General features: G+C 40.5%; 2 non-coding genes across 2 annotated transcripts; one reads left to right on the top strand and one right to left on the bottom strand.

The window, feature by feature from the left end:
- Positions 1-3,901: 3,901 nt before the first annotated feature.
- Positions 3,902-3,983, bottom strand: trnas-aga (transfer RNA serine (anticodon AGA)). Its single transcript has one exon. It is a non-coding gene; the product is annotated as a tRNA-Ser (tRNA).
- A 5,858-nt stretch (positions 3,984-9,841) lies between these two features.
- On the top strand, positions 9,842-9,929 carry trnay-gua (transfer RNA tyrosine (anticodon GUA)). The gene is given in 2 exon segments: positions 9,842-9,878; positions 9,894-9,929. It is a non-coding gene; the product is annotated as a tRNA-Tyr (tRNA).
- Positions 9,930-17,799: the final 7,870 nt, after the last annotated feature.

Genomic DNA, 17,799 nt, shown 5'->3' with positions numbered 1-17,799 from the left:
CAATGCAGACAGACAAAAATGCTTTGGGCTTTTAAACGAGCTCGGTCCTAATTGGAAACTTGTCTAGTACAGAGGTTCCCAAAAAGGCACTTAGACAATGTTTGTGCTCATGTTTAAAGGTTCCCCTTGTGGAGCCTGATTGGTCAGCTATATGGTTGCTGGGGCACACTCCTATCCTGCCTCTTCCCTCTTTTTCTTGCCTATCTGTTTTTACTCAGTTACCTTCAGTTATCATTTACCCAACAAGACAGCTATGCTCACTCCCTTCCAGTCTGCACGTCCTGTTCTGAGTTATCAGACCGTCCTTGAACTTCAGTGTCCTTGTCCTCACCACATCCTTCTTGTGCTCACTGTAGCTTTTATCTGACTAAGACAGCCCTCCCTGTTCTCTCCTTCCTAGCTGCACCCCAGCTGCAAAGCATAATGTATAATATGTCACACATACACACACACTCTTTGGTTAATACAATTTATACTTTAAGCCAGCTTTTACGTGGCTGTTCCTGGGTGCCCTGCTCATCACCACCTCAGCCATTGTATTATTTTACCACAGTATCTAAATAAACTAAGATATACTTACATGTGGCATTACCCAAGATAAAATTGGCAAACTAGCTTACTGAAGTATACCGTCAGTTAGGGCTGAACAATATTGTGTTTTAGCATCGACATCGCGATGTGCGCATGCGCGAAAGTCACATTGCAGGACGTTACGATGTTGACGCTAATACTTTTTTGCTGCTTGATAGAAAAGTAACCTTTCACCGTTTCTCCTTTACATGATTATTACCATCCGACCATTCCCCTTTAAGACAGATAGCCATGTGGGCAACGTGTGGATGTGACGTTAGTCCGATGGGGTTTATTGTTATGGGAAGTGAGGCTCTTCGTGTGTAGAAAAGTACCGGAGGCAGCAGCTGCCGCTGCTACAGTGATGTCATAGTTTTCATGGGTAGTAAGGGACGCTACAGTAGTCAGTGTTTTATGTTCTCTACAAATACAAACTAAATCCCCTGATTAATGCAACATAATCACAACGTCTCCCGGCCATTTCCCACCGCAGAAAGCTGCTATCAGCCAAGCTAAAGCTAATATAGTTAGCTTAAAGAAACCAGCAGAAAGCTGCTACCAGCCAGGCTAAAGCTAAAATAGTTAGCTTAAAGAAACAAGCAGGAAGCTGCTACCAGCCAGGCTAAAGCTAATATAGTTAGCCCAAAGAAACAAGCAGAAAGTTGCTACCAGCCAGGCTCAAGCTAATACAGTTAGCCCAAAGAAAAAAGCAGAAAGTTGCTACCAAACAGGCTAAAGCTAATACAGTTAGCCCAAAGAAACAAGCAGAAAGCTGCTACTAGCCAGGCTAAAGCTAATATAGTTAGCTTAAAGAAACCAGCAGAAAGCTGCTACCAGCCGGTCTAAAGCTAATATAGTTAGCTTCAAGAAACAAGCAGAAAGCTGCTACCAGCCAGGCTAAAGCTAATATAGTTAGCCTAAAGAACCAAGCACAAAGCTGCTACCAGCCGGTCTAAAGCTAATATAGTTATCCTAAAGAAACAAGCGGTCCGTCTGTCCCAACTAACGTTTTGGTTCGGAGCCGCGACACTGGAAACGTAACACTAATCTACTATAGATGGCTGTGTCTGATCGAACGTCATTTTCACTGACTGAACTGTTCTTGGATACACGGTTTGTTTCTAGTGCGCATGACGTGCAGGTCTGATCAATTTGTCAACTATCGAGCTGACCCCGCTAGTCAAACACAATCTTAAATTTAGAGGAAGCAACATGCAGTCACTGTCATTCACGTTAGCCTGGATTGATTATTATATGAATACAATGGTGTCATGCTAGTCAACCAGTGTATTTCTACCTGATGTCCCTCTCCAAAATCACTTCAGAAGAGTAATGTTAGTCACAGCGCTTACCTGCTTTGGTGTTTGTAAAGCATTAAAGTCTATCCCCAGATGAGGGACAACTGTCCGGCTTAGTTATGTAGCATGAAAGCTAGCATAAGCTTACTAGCATCCAGCCCGCTTCTAAATACTGTAAATACCTTTTAATTAGCTCAACACTTTTTAACAGTTAAACTGAAACACTGGAGCTCCAGGTGCTGCAGACGCAGACGGTCCGCCGTCAGTGGGGCTCGGCCAGCGGGGAAACATCGCTAGAAAGCTCCGCTGCCGACCTCGACGTGATCTGATCTCCAGCGGGACACGGAAAGCTCCAGACCCGGTAGCAGCGGCACAACCCCCCATGAGCCCACCGCCAGTGTTGGGGGAATAGCAAGCTAGCGTTAGCAAACTAACCAACCAGCCCGTTTAAAAAAAATAAAAATAAAAGTAATTTAAAAGGCACGCATTATACCCACTGATGGTGGTCTGTCCGTGGCTGCAAGACCTGGAGCTCACCGCCAGTGTTTCAGTTTGACTGTTAAAAAGTGTTGAGATAATTAAAAAGTATTTGTTTGGAAGCAGGCTGGCTGCTAGTTAGCTAACGCTAGCTTCCATGCTACATAAATAAGCCGGACAGAGTTGTCCCTCACAGAAAAAAACACAGGTAAAATTAAAAAACACTGCATAAGCTTTGCTACGTGTGTTCATTTAAATATAGGTACACCTACATGTAGGGTGACGAGATTGCATATAAGCCTATTATAATATTAGGACTATCCATATGTCAAGGGTGTATATTAGGCGGTGCAGTACAGCCCGATCCAGCAGAGGAGAGTTCTAGCCCAACCAGGCTCCTCTCTTTACATTGTAAGCCTCACTGGGTGTCCAAACTAAAATGATAAGAGGCAACTTGGTAGACTCCTTACTGATGTTTATATCTGTGCTCACAATGCCCTTTTTTTTTTAAAACACCAGCCAATCACAAGTGTTACATGTGAATAATCCATGTGTGAGTAATCAGGGAGCTCAAATAAAAGACAGTTGCAAGGTCTCCCAAATGTTTAACTTTACAAGCCGTAAGATGTTGGAACCTTGGTTGCCACAGGTTCCCAAATCTCCCCACAAAATGTCAATCACATATTTTCCAGCCCCTGAGTGTTAAAAGCAGAGCAGAGTGGCGCAGCGGAAGCGTGCTGGGCCCATAACCCAGAGGTCGATGGATCAAAACCATCCTCTGCTAATTCCTGTGCTTTGTATCAGCAGTATATTTCCAGTCCGCTGATGTTTAACAAAGCCTCTGATGTTGCAAGTGTCTGAAGTGAAATGTCTCTCCACCTGCTGAATAGTAAACTTAATGTCATGTTGAGATTATTTCATCCGTAAATAAATACAGTGCTCATACACTTTTATTCCTGCTACCCATAAAAACTGGAGTGTAATACAGTAAATATACTACACTACAGGTAATAAATACTGTAAATGGAAACTGTGAAATATGTACGTTCAAAGTGCTTGTTGTGCTGTCTACCAGTCAGATTACCACAGGAGGTAATATCTGTTGCAGCTCTTTAAAGACTTACCATAATACCTGCTGGAGATGCCAGGTCCTCATACATGGTAAAGCATGAGCTCTACCACTGAGCTACATCCCCTGAAGATTTTGAAATTCTTGGACTTTTTCTGAGATAGACTTAGACTTATCTTTATAATCCTTTTGGGATGACTCCGCAAGGAAATTGAAATATGCGGTGGCTTGAAATCAAACCTGGGCAAAATGCTTGCAATGCTACGATATAAATCATAGTTGAAAAGTAACACACCCGTTGCCTTTCTGCTGGACAATACAACGTTCACTGCAAATCTTGTAACACAGATTGATAAGAAATACATTGGTGGAGACTGGTGGCTTCCAGTACCTATGAGATAAGACAATATTGTTTATGAAGGCACATCTGCGATTTGGTATACTCTGATGTGTCATTGGTTTGCTACCACTCTTGAAAAACAGCTCTCATTGTCGGCAGGATTCGAACCTGCGCAGGGAGACCCCAATGGATTTCTAGTCCATCGCCTTAACCACTCGGCCACAACAACGTAATAAGCAGCGCTATGACTGTTTGCAGAAATGTTCATGTAGCACCTCAACACACCATATAATGCCTAAGCTGCACTTGCAAAATAGCAGGGTGTTCAAAAACTTATTTTCGTCACTGTAAGATTCCTATACATTGTGTATGGTAGCCATTACAATGTTATTTATTTATTTTATTACCACACACACAGCCTTAGCAGAGCTAACCCCCCCCCCCCCATCTTTATCCTGATGCTTGATTGTAACAAAGCATCAACAGAGAGAAGTTGTCTCCGTTGGTGTTTTAACAGACAACCTGGGCCAAATTGAAACCAGATTCAGCTTTAAATCTTTTTAAATCCTAATCTAGTCCTCATTAGTTTCAAATAATTTCACAGGAGTTAGTTATTATTTTTGATCATCAATACCAAATTGAATCTATTGGATGGGAACATACACAGACTTCTCACAAAATCCACTTGAATTCATGTCTTGCTACTCGGTCAGAACTTATTAACCTGGAGTCCCGTCTCTGTCACAAGAAATAAGCTATATGTTATTATATGTTTTAGGCCTATTGGCAGACAGACATTTAAAATGTAGGCAATGGCAAATAAAGAAAAAGAATAAAGAGCCTTTGCGTCTGCGCTCAGCTTCAAACAACAATGTTAAAAACAACAGACAAAGCCAGAAATCTTGTGTAGTCATGGACTCAGACCTGAACTTTACCAGCCACATTAAGACAAAACAAAGTCAGCCTACTATCACCTTAAGAATATATCAAGGGTTAAAGGACTTATGGTCAACAGGATTTGGAAAAAACTGTCCATGCTTTATCTTCAGTAGACTTGACTACTGTAACGGGTCTTTACAGGTCTCCCTAAAAATCAATCAGACAGCTGCAGCTGATTCAGAACGCTGCTGCTCGAGTCCTTACTAAGACCAAGAGACTGGATCACATCACTCCAGTTCTGAAGTCTTTACACTGGTCCTGTGTCTCAAAGAAGTGATTTCAAAGTACTCTTGCTAGTTTAAATCACTTAACGGTTTAGGTCCAAAATATATTTGGATCTGCTACTACACTATGACCCCCCCAGACCTCTCAGGTCATCTGGGACAGGTCTACTTTCTGTCCCCAGAGTCAGAACTAAACAGGGTGAAGCAGCTTTCAGTTTCTATGCTCCTCATATCTGGAATAAACTCCCAGAAACCTGCAGATCCGCTGCTACTCTCAGTTCTTTTAAATCAAGGCTGAAGACCTTTTCTTTTGATGCTGCCTTTCTTACATGACTGTCATTTCTTAAATTTATTATGCTGCACTGTAACTTATTCTTGTGTTTATGTGTCTATTTTTTTAACTGTCTATTCATGAGTTTTACCGGTTTTTAATGCTTATGATTTTTAACTGTTTTTAGTAGTGTTTTATCTGGTTAACTGATTTTGTGTAAAGCACTTTGAATTGCCCTGTTGCTGAAATTGCTATACAAATAAAGCTGCCTTGCCTTGCCTTGCCTTTTCTCAATGTCCACTGAAGTTTCTCAGCGTGCTCTCTAGTAACATCAGCAAGGCTACTTTTACTTTCATACTTTAAGTAAATTTCCAAGCCTGTACTTTGTTACTTGTATTTGAGTAAAGAAGTTAAATCAGTACTTCTACTTTTACCAGAGTATTTGTTAACACAATTAAGTACTTCTACTTGAGTACGGGAATGAGTACTTTGAACACGTAACTTCATCGTCTTTGCTGTTGTGCATTGCTTAACAAATAACTATGTTTGTGTAAAGTAATCGACAGGCTTTATGCCCAGGTGAGTAGGGAGGGAAATGTAATGCATACCCTAAGTTTTTTCTTCTTAATATTTATCATGAAACGAGGAAGCGGTATAGAGCCCTAGTAAACAAAAAGTGAGAGAAAAACAGCAGTGAGAGAAACAAATCAAGGGACTGAAGAGCAGGAAGAGGGAGAGCCAGCGGAGTTCTGGGAGTTTGGAGAGAGGGCGTGTGATGAAAGTGAGGGCTCTGACACAGAGAGGGATATTCCAGAGGGTGAGGAAGATGAAGAAGAGGGTGAGGAGAAATGAAGAAGAAGAGTGAGGAGAAGAAAACATAAATGGGACAGAGAGAGGAACAGCCAGAGGGACAGCAAGTGGATCCATGTGGATCAAGTACTGCACCGTCAGGTTGTGGATGAAGAAGGTTCTTACTATTTTCAAAGCAGTTCAATTACAATTTCGTTGTAGGTCTGCTGTGTGTCCTTAAAATGGGGCTTTCTGCTGTCAAATTCTTTTTTTTGTTTGAATATGGCTCGTTTCTTTTTTTCTTGGCCTACATTTTGAAATGCATGCAGGTACACATGCATACAGTGGTACTATAACAGATTGCCACCCTGGTGACTTTCTTCATGTCTCCATGTCTTCATTATTTGGGCTGACAGTTGAGAAACTTCCCTTGTTAACTATGACATGGATGACTGAGAACTACTGTATCGTGACATTTAATTACTATAATTATAATTTTTGAGACAGGTCCTACAAAGTATTTGTTGGATCAGTCAGGTGGCGGCGAGCGGTCCAAGGCGCCACTTCTGACATCTACTGTTTTTCTGAGACATGATATTGGGAATAAAGCAGTTCTATGTATTAAGAGGACATGAATGTGCGCAAGAAACTCAATGGCCAACTACAGGGTTTTGTGGGCATCTTTATGTCAACAGATGTAAAGTTACCATGTGTTGTACACAGTAGAGACATATCTATGCTGTCTTCACTGTCTGTGGCAAGTCCTTAAAAACCTGTTCTTGACTTGCTTTTCCCACATCCTCTGAACGCTTAGCTAACTAAATGACTTAAGTTGGCCAATAATGTTGTGATTGTTGTGTGCCTTTAATACCACACATGGGGATATTATGAAAGAAAATGCCTAGCAAACCTTGCAACACTTTAAAGGTTCAATGGTGTAATGGGTAGCACTCTGCACTGTGAATCCAGCGGTCTAAGTTCAGTCTCAGTGGAACCTGTTTCTAAGTCACAGTATAGGTGAAAAAGATCAACTTTCAACTTTTCACATCTAGTTTAAAGTAAGCTAACAGGGTTATTCTCCTTGGTCATTTAGACTGTAAACAGTACGTTGGTGGGGTCATGTTGAGGAGTCACCTGGTGTTAATGTAATTGGAAGGAGCTCCAAATTTGACAGTATTGACTGGAAGTGATAGGCTTTGAGAAACATGGGGGATACACACTTTGCATTCAGTCTCGTAATCACCATAAAATTAGGATCACTGAAATTTGAACTTGTGTTGCTGCAGTCGAGTATCAGTGCTCATCCTGAATGGGTCAGTATAGTTCATCAGAATTGCTTGTTGAAGGTCTATTAGCTTTGGAACCCCACTTCCCCACAGCTTTCAATTGTCAGATATGGGTGGGGAGTGGGCACTGTGTCCAACCCTTTCTGTGTAAAAACAACAACAAAAGAAGTTCTTGTATAGGGACAAAAAAATCTGCAGAGAACATTTACCAAGTCCAGTTGCCCTGGCCTAGTTGTGAACTTTTGGGGTAATAGCATAGATCAAGAACCAAAAGGGACACATCTGGACTCAATGTGGGCATTGTACGGCAATATTTGACACATTTAGACCATAAAGACAGTTATCAGTTATTTCCCATCTGGAAGGTATATCTGTGGACTCAGTTGGACATTTTGAAGATAATTGCACAATGTTGACCCAATTGTCAGTCTATTTCCCATCTGGCAGGGACATTTCTGGATTCAGGTGGACATTTAGACAGAAACATTGGTAGATCTTGATTCCCACCATAGGATTTGGCCTGTATTGCACATTGTCTTCACATCCGTGCAATGTATTGCCATTGTCAAACACATTGCCACCCTGGTGACTTTCTTCCATGTCTCCATGAACGCCCATATATTTTGCGCTGACAGTTGAGAAACCTTCCTTGTTAACTATGACAGGATGACTGAGAAACTATATCATGACATGTTTAATTTACTAAATCATAATCTTTTAAACAGGTCTTATTGGAAATTGTTGAATCAGTCAGGATGGCCGAGCGGTCTAAGGCGCTGCGTTCAGGTCGCAGTCTCCTCTGGAGGCGGGGTTCAAATCCCACTTCTGACAACAATTGTTTCATTTGGAACTAATGTCCGAGAGTTGATATTGGGAATAAAGAACTTAGCAGTCTTTGTATTTAAGAGGACATGAATGTGCGCGAGAAACGCGATTGCAAGTTAAAGCGTTTTGTGAGCATCTTTAAAACGATGGATATGATTAAAAACTGTATACAGCCCAAACCACTTACCAATCACATCACTGGAAAGACAGCATGACTTGAGGGTAGTGGATGTCGATTTGTCAAAATAAACTGCCAGAACATGATTTTCCTCAAGAACATTACTTTTCACGGTGCTGTCAACAATTACAGCAGTTAGATTATGATTTATCTCACCATGGAAATCAGGTTGAGGGCCATAATTTCTTGTTGCATCACCCTTTCTGATTGTCTACCATTGTGTCACCAGCAAAGGAGATTAGCAGAGGATGGTTTTGATCCATCAACCTCTGGGGTAAGGGCCCAGCACGCTTCCGCTGCGCCACTCTGCCACTCTGAAAATCACGACCGAAGACAGTACTTGAACCTACACTCCCTGGCTTAGGAGGCCAGTACCTTATCCATTAGGCCACTGGGGCTTTACAATAACCAAATACACCAGTTCAGGAGAAATACATGTACAGTTCTGGAGATGTGATGAAACAGTAACCTTGACCTTTGACTTCCAAAATCGAAATCAGTTCATCCGCGACTCCAAGTGGTTATGTATACCAAAAAAAAAGTGATTCCCTCTAGAGGTTCAGAGATCTTGCATTCACAAGAATCGGATGGACAGACATGAAGACGCAGTCACCTTGACATTGAACCTTTGACCCCCAAAATCTCATCATTGATTTACGAGTTCTTGTGAATGTTTTTGCAAAATTTGGTCCTGTGTCATCACATTCACAAGAATAGGAAATGCTTTCATACATGTTGGTGCCCCTTCGATAGCTCAGTTGGTAGAGCGGCGACCTGTAGAGGCATGAAGTTGAAATCCTTGGTCGCTGGTTCAAATCCGGCTCGAAGGAACCCTCTTTTCCCTTCATGGATAATAAAGTATTCTGATCTGATGTAGAGATGGACAGACGACCCACAAGCATAATAACTTCTTGCTGAGACATAACAAGAAAAAAAAAGAAGATTTGGGTAGACAGAGTTAAGCCCTGACAGAATAGAGAACTTCAGACAAAAGTTGTGAAATAGTGCCAAGTGTGACCAGAAGAATTGAAAAAAAAAATACCTTCTCTTTTCTCCTGTTTTGTACACAACCCAAAGTTTTACAAAACAAAAGATAACTTTCACCAAATCCCTCAGTTAAATCACAGTCAATATTTGTCTCACAAACCGTCTCAATGTCCAATTCAAATCATTTATCCAACAGAATTGAAACTTTAACTTACCCCGCTGTTTGAAATTGCTTCCTTGTCGTTTGGATTTCAGAGTTGAATCAGCAGAGCTCTCCGTGGTTTCTGACCCTCTCTCTCTCAAAGATGTTTGCCGAAGTTTAGAGGCAGGTGATCATCAGATCCCTGGATGCATGCCCTCATCAGTCACCGGTGGAGTCCCTTTCTGATTCCTCCTTGAAATCCTGTTTGTGACGCCAAACTGTAGTAGAAGTTTCTTGTTACAGCAAGGGAGGAATTTGGCTGGAATTAAGACTCTGTATATAGAATAAAGACTGAAGGCTGCAAACTGAATCAAAGTTTAGTCTCCGGTGAAAGTTTAATTGTTTTCTGTAGAGAAAATCAAGAATGCTTAGGCATTCATTATCTCCCTTCGATAGCTCAGTTGGTAGAGCGGAGGACTGTAGAGGCATAAAATTGAAATCCTTAGGTCGCTGGTTCAAATCCGGCTTGAAGGAGCATTTTTTTCCAGATTTTATGTTTGCGGATCAATAAAGAATTTCTGATTCGGATGAAGAGATGGACGGATGACCCAAAAGCATATTGCTTCTTGTCAAGACATAACAAGAATAAAAAAAGAGGTGGGGGAGATAGAGTTAAGCCCTGACAGAATAGAGAACTACAGACAAAAGATGTGAAATAGTGCAACCAGAGAGAGTAAGTGTGACCAGAAGAATTGAAAAAAAACTAGAACTATAAAAGACAAACCATTCTTCAAGAAATCTTTATTGTGTTAACATGGGCCCTCATTTATGAAATGTGCTAAAACAGGTGTAGGACGGGCGTACGCCGATTCCCACCCAAAGTTCGGCATTTATCAATTTGAACGTGAGCGTAGGCTGCAAAAATTCTCACGTCTGGTCTGACCTTGTGTACTTAACTTTACGCAGACACCGTCATCACATTTAAGAGTAAACATAATACAATATAAAACTAGAGGAAGGCGGTGCAGTACAGCTCAATCCAGCAGGGGAGAGTTCTAGCCCAACCAGGCTCCTCTCTTTACTCTGTCTTTCTTAATTACACTGTGATAGTTTTAGACTGCCGGGGGACTTCCTTTGACACACTGAGCTCCTCTCTCCTTTATCTTTCCATTTGTGTGCATCCATGTCCCAGAATTGCTTCAGTCTGTGTTACCACGTTTGCAGAGAGCGTTGTATTGTGCAGCAGAAAGGCAACAGATGTGTTACTTTTCGACTATGATTTATACCATAGCAGTGCAATCATTTTTCCCAGGTTTGATTTCCAGCCATCGCAGTTGCATTTACAGGTTTTGAAGCCATATACAACATTAACATTACATGTTTTACCCAGATTTCTTCTTTTATTCAGTGATATTTCAATTTCCTTGCGGGAGTCATCCCAAAAGGATTAATAAAGATAAGTCTAAGTCTATCTCAGAAAAAAGTCAAAAAATCTGAAAATCTTCAGGAGATTTAGCTCAGTGGTAGAACTCATGCTTTACATGTATGAGGACATGACATCTCCAGCAGGTATTATGGTAGAGTCTTTAAAAGAGCTGCAAAAGATATTACCTCCTGTGGTAATCTGACTGGTAGGATTATAGAACATAGTGGTAGACTAGAAAGCAATTAGCAGAGGATGGTTTCGATCGACCTCTGGGTTATGGGCCCAGCACGCCTCCGCTGCGCCACTCTGCTCTGCTTTACATGTCCAGGGACTGGAATATCTTCAATTCACATTTTGAAGGAAGGACCAAGGTTCCAACAGTTTACGGGTTGTAAAGTTAAACATTTAGTAGACCTTGCAACTATCTTTTATGTGAGCTTCCTGATTAATCACACAATGATTATTCACATGTAACACTTGTGATTGGCTGTTGTTTAAAAAAAGGGCATTGTGAGTACAGATATAAACATCAGTAAGGAGTCTACCAAGTTGCCTCTTATCATTTTAGTTTGGACACCCAGTGAGGCTTACCACGATGGTTTGGACTGGTAATTTCTTGTTGCATCACCCTTTCTGATTGTCAGATGGGAAATAGACTGACAATTGGGTCAATATTGTGAAATTATCTTCAAAATGTCCAACTGTGTCCACAATTACACCTGCCAGATGGGAAATAAACTGATAACTGTCTTCATGGTCTAAATGTGTCAAATATTGTCGTACAATGCCCACATTGAGTCCAGATGTGTTGGTTCCTGATCCATGCTAAACCCCAAAAGATCAGAACTATGCCAAGGGCACCTGGATTTGGTAAAAGGTTCTCCGCAGAGGTTTTGTCTTTAATCCAAGAGTCGTCTTTAGTGGTTTTTTTTACACAGAAAAGGTTGGACACAGTGCCCACTCCCCCACCCATATCTGACAATTGAAAGCTGTGGGGAAAGGGGGGTTCCAAAGCTAATAGACCATCAACAAGCAGTTCTGATGCACTATACTGGTCCATTCAGGATGAGCACTGTATACTCTGACTGCAGCAACACAAGTTCAAATTTCAGTGATCCCTAATTTTTATAGTGATTACGAGACTGAATGCAAAGTGTGTATCCCCCATAAACTCAAAGCCTATCACTTCCAGTCAATACTGTCAAATTTGGAGCTCCTTTAATTACATTAACAACCAGGTGACTCCTCAACATGCCTCCACTAATGTACTGTTTACAGTCTAAATGGCCAAGGACATTAAACCTGTAAACTCACTTTAAACTAGATTTGGAAAGTTGAAAGGTTGATCTTTTTCACCTGTGCTGTGGCTTAAGAACAGGTTCCACTGAGATTTGAACTCAGATTGCTGGATTCAGAGTCCAGAACGCTAACCATTACACCATGGAACCTTTAAACTTGCTAGAAAGGTTTTCTATGCAGTTTATTTCATAATATCCACATGTGTGACATTAAAGGCACACAAAAATAACAACAAAGATGAAAAAGCAACAATTACTGGCCAACTTAAGTCTATTTCCAGTCTGTTGATGTCTAACAAAGTGTCTGTTGCTGCAAGTGTCTGACGTGAAATGTCTCCACCTGCTGTAGAGTAAACCTAATGACATGTTAAGTTTATTTCGTCCATAAAAATGGAAACTACAGTGCTCATACCCGCCGTAACACCCATAAAAACCAGAGAATAATACAACAAATATACTACAGTGCAAGTACATAAATATGGTAAAATAGAAACTGTAAAAAATGTACGGGGCGGTTGTGGCTCAGTGGTACAGTGGTTGGCCTGCCAATAGGAAGGTTGGTGGTTTGATCCCCGCCCCTGCAGTCATTGTCGAAGTGTCCTTGGGCAAAACACTGAATGTAGAAAGAAAAACCTTCCCCCGGTGCTGCGCATCGGAGTGTGAATGTGTGCGAATGTTTATCTGATGAGCAGGTGGCACCTTGTACGGCAGCCCCGGCCACAGTGTGTGTGAATGGTGAATGTTTCCTGTAGATGTAAAAGCGCTTTGAGCAGTTGTTTTGTCATTTACATTTAAAGTGCTTGTTTTGCTGTCTGATAGTCTGAGGTATAAAAGAGAGAGCATACCTCTTAGTTTGTGTCACAGGAGGTCTTAGTCTACCACTACGTTCTATAACCCTACCAGTCAGATTACCACAGGAGGTAATATCTTCTGCAGCTCTTTTAAAGACTCTACCATAATACCTGCTGGAGATGTCATGTCCTCATACATGTAAAGCATGGGCTCTACCACTGAGGGTTAGATTTTCGGATTTTTTTTTACTTTTTTCGAGATAGACATAGACTTATCTTTATTAATCCTTTTGGGATGACTCCCGCAAGGAAATTGAAATATCACTGAATAAAAGAAGAAACCTGGGTAAAACATGTAATGTTAATGTTGTATATGGCTTCAAAACCTGTAAATGCAACTGTGGTGGCTGGAAGTCAAACCTGGGCAAAATGATTGCACTGCTACAATATAAATCATAGTCAAAAAGTAACATATCTGTTGCCTTTCTGCTGGACAATACAACGTTCACTGCAAATCTTGTAACTCAGACTGAAAATAAATGTTAAGAGATACATTCATGGAAACGTGTGGCTTCCTGTACCTATGAGATAACACAACATTGTTAATGAAGGCACATCTGCGTTTTTTTATACTGTAATGAGTCATTGGTGTGCTAGCACCCTTAAAGATTGCCTTTTGATAGGGAGGGACATCACTGATGCAGTCTGGGACTGCGCTCAGACTAGAGTAAATGGCACTTCATCCTGTGCCCGTCTTAGCTTGATACAGTTCAAGGTTTTTCACAGAATTTACTACACAAAATGCAAACTATCAAGAATTTATTCTGACATTCAAGATAGGTGTGAGCGCTGCAATTCTACACCAGCAGATATGTCGCATATGTTTTGGACCTGTTCTAAACTAAGAGATTTTTGGTCATATGTCTGCAACATTTTGAATGATGCTTTTGATACCAAAGTGAAACCCTCTGCAGACATGGCCATCTTTGGAGTCTTGATTAATGAGATCTTGTTGCCCACATATAAGAAGAATGCTTTTGCGTCTTTGTTAGCCCGTAGAAGAATAGCTTTACAGTGGAAATCTCCTGATCCACCTAAAGGGTCTGTCTGGCTCAGTGAACTAATGTTTTTCTTGAAATTAGAAAAAATTAAGTACTTCTCCAGAGGTTCAATTAGTAAATTTCACAAAATATGGGACCCGTTGATTTTGTATTTTGATAAGCTCAATACTCTCCCGTAAGACAACAGGGCCCTGATGTGTTTTTTTCTTTTTTCTTTTTTCAACCATGTGTAGCTACAGGCATGTATAATGTAAGAGTGTTGAGTGCCCCCCCCCCCCTTTTCTTTCTCCTTTTTTTCTTTTTTTTCTTCTCATTATTATGTACTTATTTTCATTATCGTTATTATTATTATCCTTAATTATTTTAATGGCAGTAAGTGGTTGTTGTGGGTGGGTGGATGGGATTTGATTGACAAAGTAATGTTAAACCAATTCAAGATATTCTATTTATATGCATCCTATACAGTGTTACCTTTCTTGAATAAAAATATTGTTTAAAAAAAAAAAAAGATTGCCTTTTGTTGTCTCAATCGCAGAAATAACCACAGAATCACAACTTCCATTCATGTGCTTGTGCCAGTATTCAACCACCTGAAGGTCGGTGTATTTCCAGCATCAGTTGTGTTTTTAAAACACCTGCCCCGTGTGAGGATTGAATTTACGACCTTCAGATTATGAGACTGACGCGCTGCCTACTGCGCCAACGAGGCTATGAAAACTCTTTCGATGGTTGGGAAAATTTCGTAAAAACTAACAATTTGGTCTTCAATCTTAATAAAAGCAATGTATGTGGAGACCTATGCACTCCACATACATTGCCGAACTTTGCGTAGGAATCGGTGTACGCCCGTCCTACGCCGGTTTTAGGTCGTATGCACGTTTCAGAAATGAGGTTCAATGTGAGCACAATAAAGATTTCTTGAAGAAAGGTTTGTACTTTAAAGTTCTAGTTTTATTCCAATTCTTCTGGTCACACTTGGTACTATTTCATAACTTTTGTCTGTAGTTCTCTATTCTGTCGGGGCTTAACTCTGTCCCCCCCGCCTCTTTTTTTGTTTCTTGTTATGTCTTGGCAAGAAGTATTATGCTTTTGGGTCGTCTGTCCATCCGTCAGGCCAAAGAAACAGATATCAGCATGTAACTTTGCAAATCAGTGGCTCACCCTGGCCGCCATCAATGATGCCATTTGGACCTCCAGAAACTTTCTGGTAAGAAAGCACATGCAGCTCCCATTCCCTCAAAACGTGAATCACAGATTTTCCAGCACCTGGACTTGATCAGACTGGGAATATGCCAAAGAAGATGTTCACAAGTTCAGCCGAGCTAAATACTCGGCCCACATTCACACAGACCTAAAACTACTCATTTAATGCTGGTTACAATTTTCTAAAATAAACAATGTCAGAGAAAAATTGCAAAGAGTGAAGGGTGTTGATAACATTTTTTAACAAGGTATTGGCTCATTATTGCTTCAGTAGACTCCTTCAAGATTCTTCGAGGTAAGCAGGAAGCTCACATAAATGATAGTTGCAAGGTCTACCAAATGTTTAACTTTGCAACCCGAAAACTGTCCCTCAAAATGTGAATCTCAGAATTTTCCTTCCCCTGAACATAAACAGCAGAGCAGAGTGGTGCAGCGGAAGCGTGCCGGGCCCATAACCCAGAGGTCGATGGATCAAAACTATCTTCTGCTGAAGAGTAAACTTTATGGCACGTCAAGTTTAAAATGGAAACTGCATTGCTGATACCTGTCGTAACACCCATTAAACTGGAACATAATACATTTAATATTTATACAAATATTTATTTTGCACATTTACGTAGGTGAAACGATTCCTCACAGTGGTGCTGGAGGCCAGGGTGATGCCATCCAGAGTAACTATCTCTTTGGATAATGCGTCACGGAGGTGCTTGGGCCCCAGAGCAATAACTTCAGTTTTATCTGAGTAACATTGAAAAACTACAGGTTGTTTGTCTCTACAACTCTCAATAAGTTATTTACACTGCTGAAAGCATTTCACATTTTAAATTACCTTCACTGCTAAAAGCATAATAAATAAAATGTAAATATTTCTATAAAATGAAATAGTGTAATTTTATAGAGATGTTTTAATTTTCCATCTTATTTCTATGCTTCTATAACATGAACTAACAATTTTATTCACCTACAGTAGCACTACTGCTGTTGTTTTACAGCAGACTACAGCAAATTCAAAAAATACAGTAAATAAATGTAAATTAAATGTTACTACCCATAATTCAATTTCAATTTTTATTTATAGTATCAATTCATAACAAGAGTTATCTCAAGACACTTTACAGATAGACCACACTCCAGAATTTACAAGGACCCAACAGTTCTAGTAGTTTCCTCCAGAGCAAGCAACAGTGCGACAATGCAATGCATATTACAGTAATGAACCGGAAAAGAAAGTTATGGTATTTTACGGTAAGTAACTGTAGAAATTACAGTAAAGTCTAACCGTGTTGGGTGCGTAACTACTGCTCTAATTTAGGACCAATGTTGGACATCGTACAGATCTTTCTGCAGACCTTCACCAGCTAAATACCAATTCCCATACCGGGAGTTGAACCCGGCCACCTGGGTGAAAACCAGGAATCCTAACCCCTAGACCATATGTGAGGGCATAGGATAAGTATGTAACTACAGCTCTGATTTAATAAAGGACCAATGACACAGATCTTACTGATCTTGCCGCAGACCTTCACCGGTTAAATACCGCTTCCCATACCGGGAGTTGACAGGTCTCACAGGCCTTCTCTTGAACGTGAATGAAGAAGCTTCTTTTTAAGTTTTATCTTGAAGCTTTTGAGTGTTCTTTAGGTTTTTATCTGCTTTAACTATTACCGGACAGCGGGGGCACAGAGCAGAGCAGAGGAGGCCGTTAGGGAGGAATCCTTCTCCGTGTTCAGCTCTTTTTGAACTGGCGTTAAAAAACTTAACGGCGGAACTTTATGACGAATAGAAATGTTGACGGGTTGATTTCTGTAATAACAAACACAACTATAGTCATAGAAAAAGAAAATATATATATGAAAAGCCGTCTTGGTTCATCTTTCCACTGTTAAATGCACCTCTCCATATCCTGACATTTGCCCCCCCCACTTGTTTGTTTGGTTCCACTTTTGTGTGCTCCCGGGTCATGGGGGCCACTTGCATGGGGTGGTGGGGGGGTTGGACCCGTCAAAACTGCTGGCAGTTCTAGTTATTCCTGACTTGTATTTCGGTTAACCCGTGGGGCCTGAGGTTATTTTCAGAGACAGGATATTAGCAGCTTTTTTTTCCTCTGAGAGATGTCCCTAAGATTGAGTAATCAAACAAAATGGTGTCTTACAAACAATACGTGTTGCTAGGTTACAACCCTGTCTATTATTTCATCTAGCAAGCGAAGATAACTCGAGCAGACAGTGTTGAATAGTTTAAAAAACAACTTTGATTTGATTCCTTTGATATTGGCACATTGGTAATCACAGATAATGATTTTCATTTCATTGAAAGATTTTTCACAGATAATTTTCAAAAATCTGCTTATATACATATCAGTAAACTAGCACATTTATCGGAACGTTTGTATTCTTCATTTATTGTTTATTGATAAATATACTTGATTAAATCTACTAACCAGGAGAGAAGGGGGGGGGGGGTCCTAATATTCAGATCAGAGAGTTGGATCTGATACATATATTTACCTAAGTGTTAAAAGATGAAAAATATGCAGAAAGCACCTACAATGGAATTTGATATTAGTACTGATGCATTATGCGGAAACTTAATGGGTTTATTTAATGAAGCTGAATTTGAACAACT

This window comes from Etheostoma spectabile, unplaced genomic scaffold (assembly GCF_008692095.1).
Source record: "Etheostoma spectabile isolate EspeVRDwgs_2016 unplaced genomic scaffold, UIUC_Espe_1.0 scaffold00000210, whole genome shotgun sequence".
Classification (NCBI taxonomy): Eukaryota; Metazoa; Chordata; class Actinopteri; order Perciformes; family Percidae; genus Etheostoma; species Etheostoma spectabile.
Note: the sequence above shows the minus strand (reverse complement) of the source record. Positions and strands in the feature narration are given on the sequence as shown.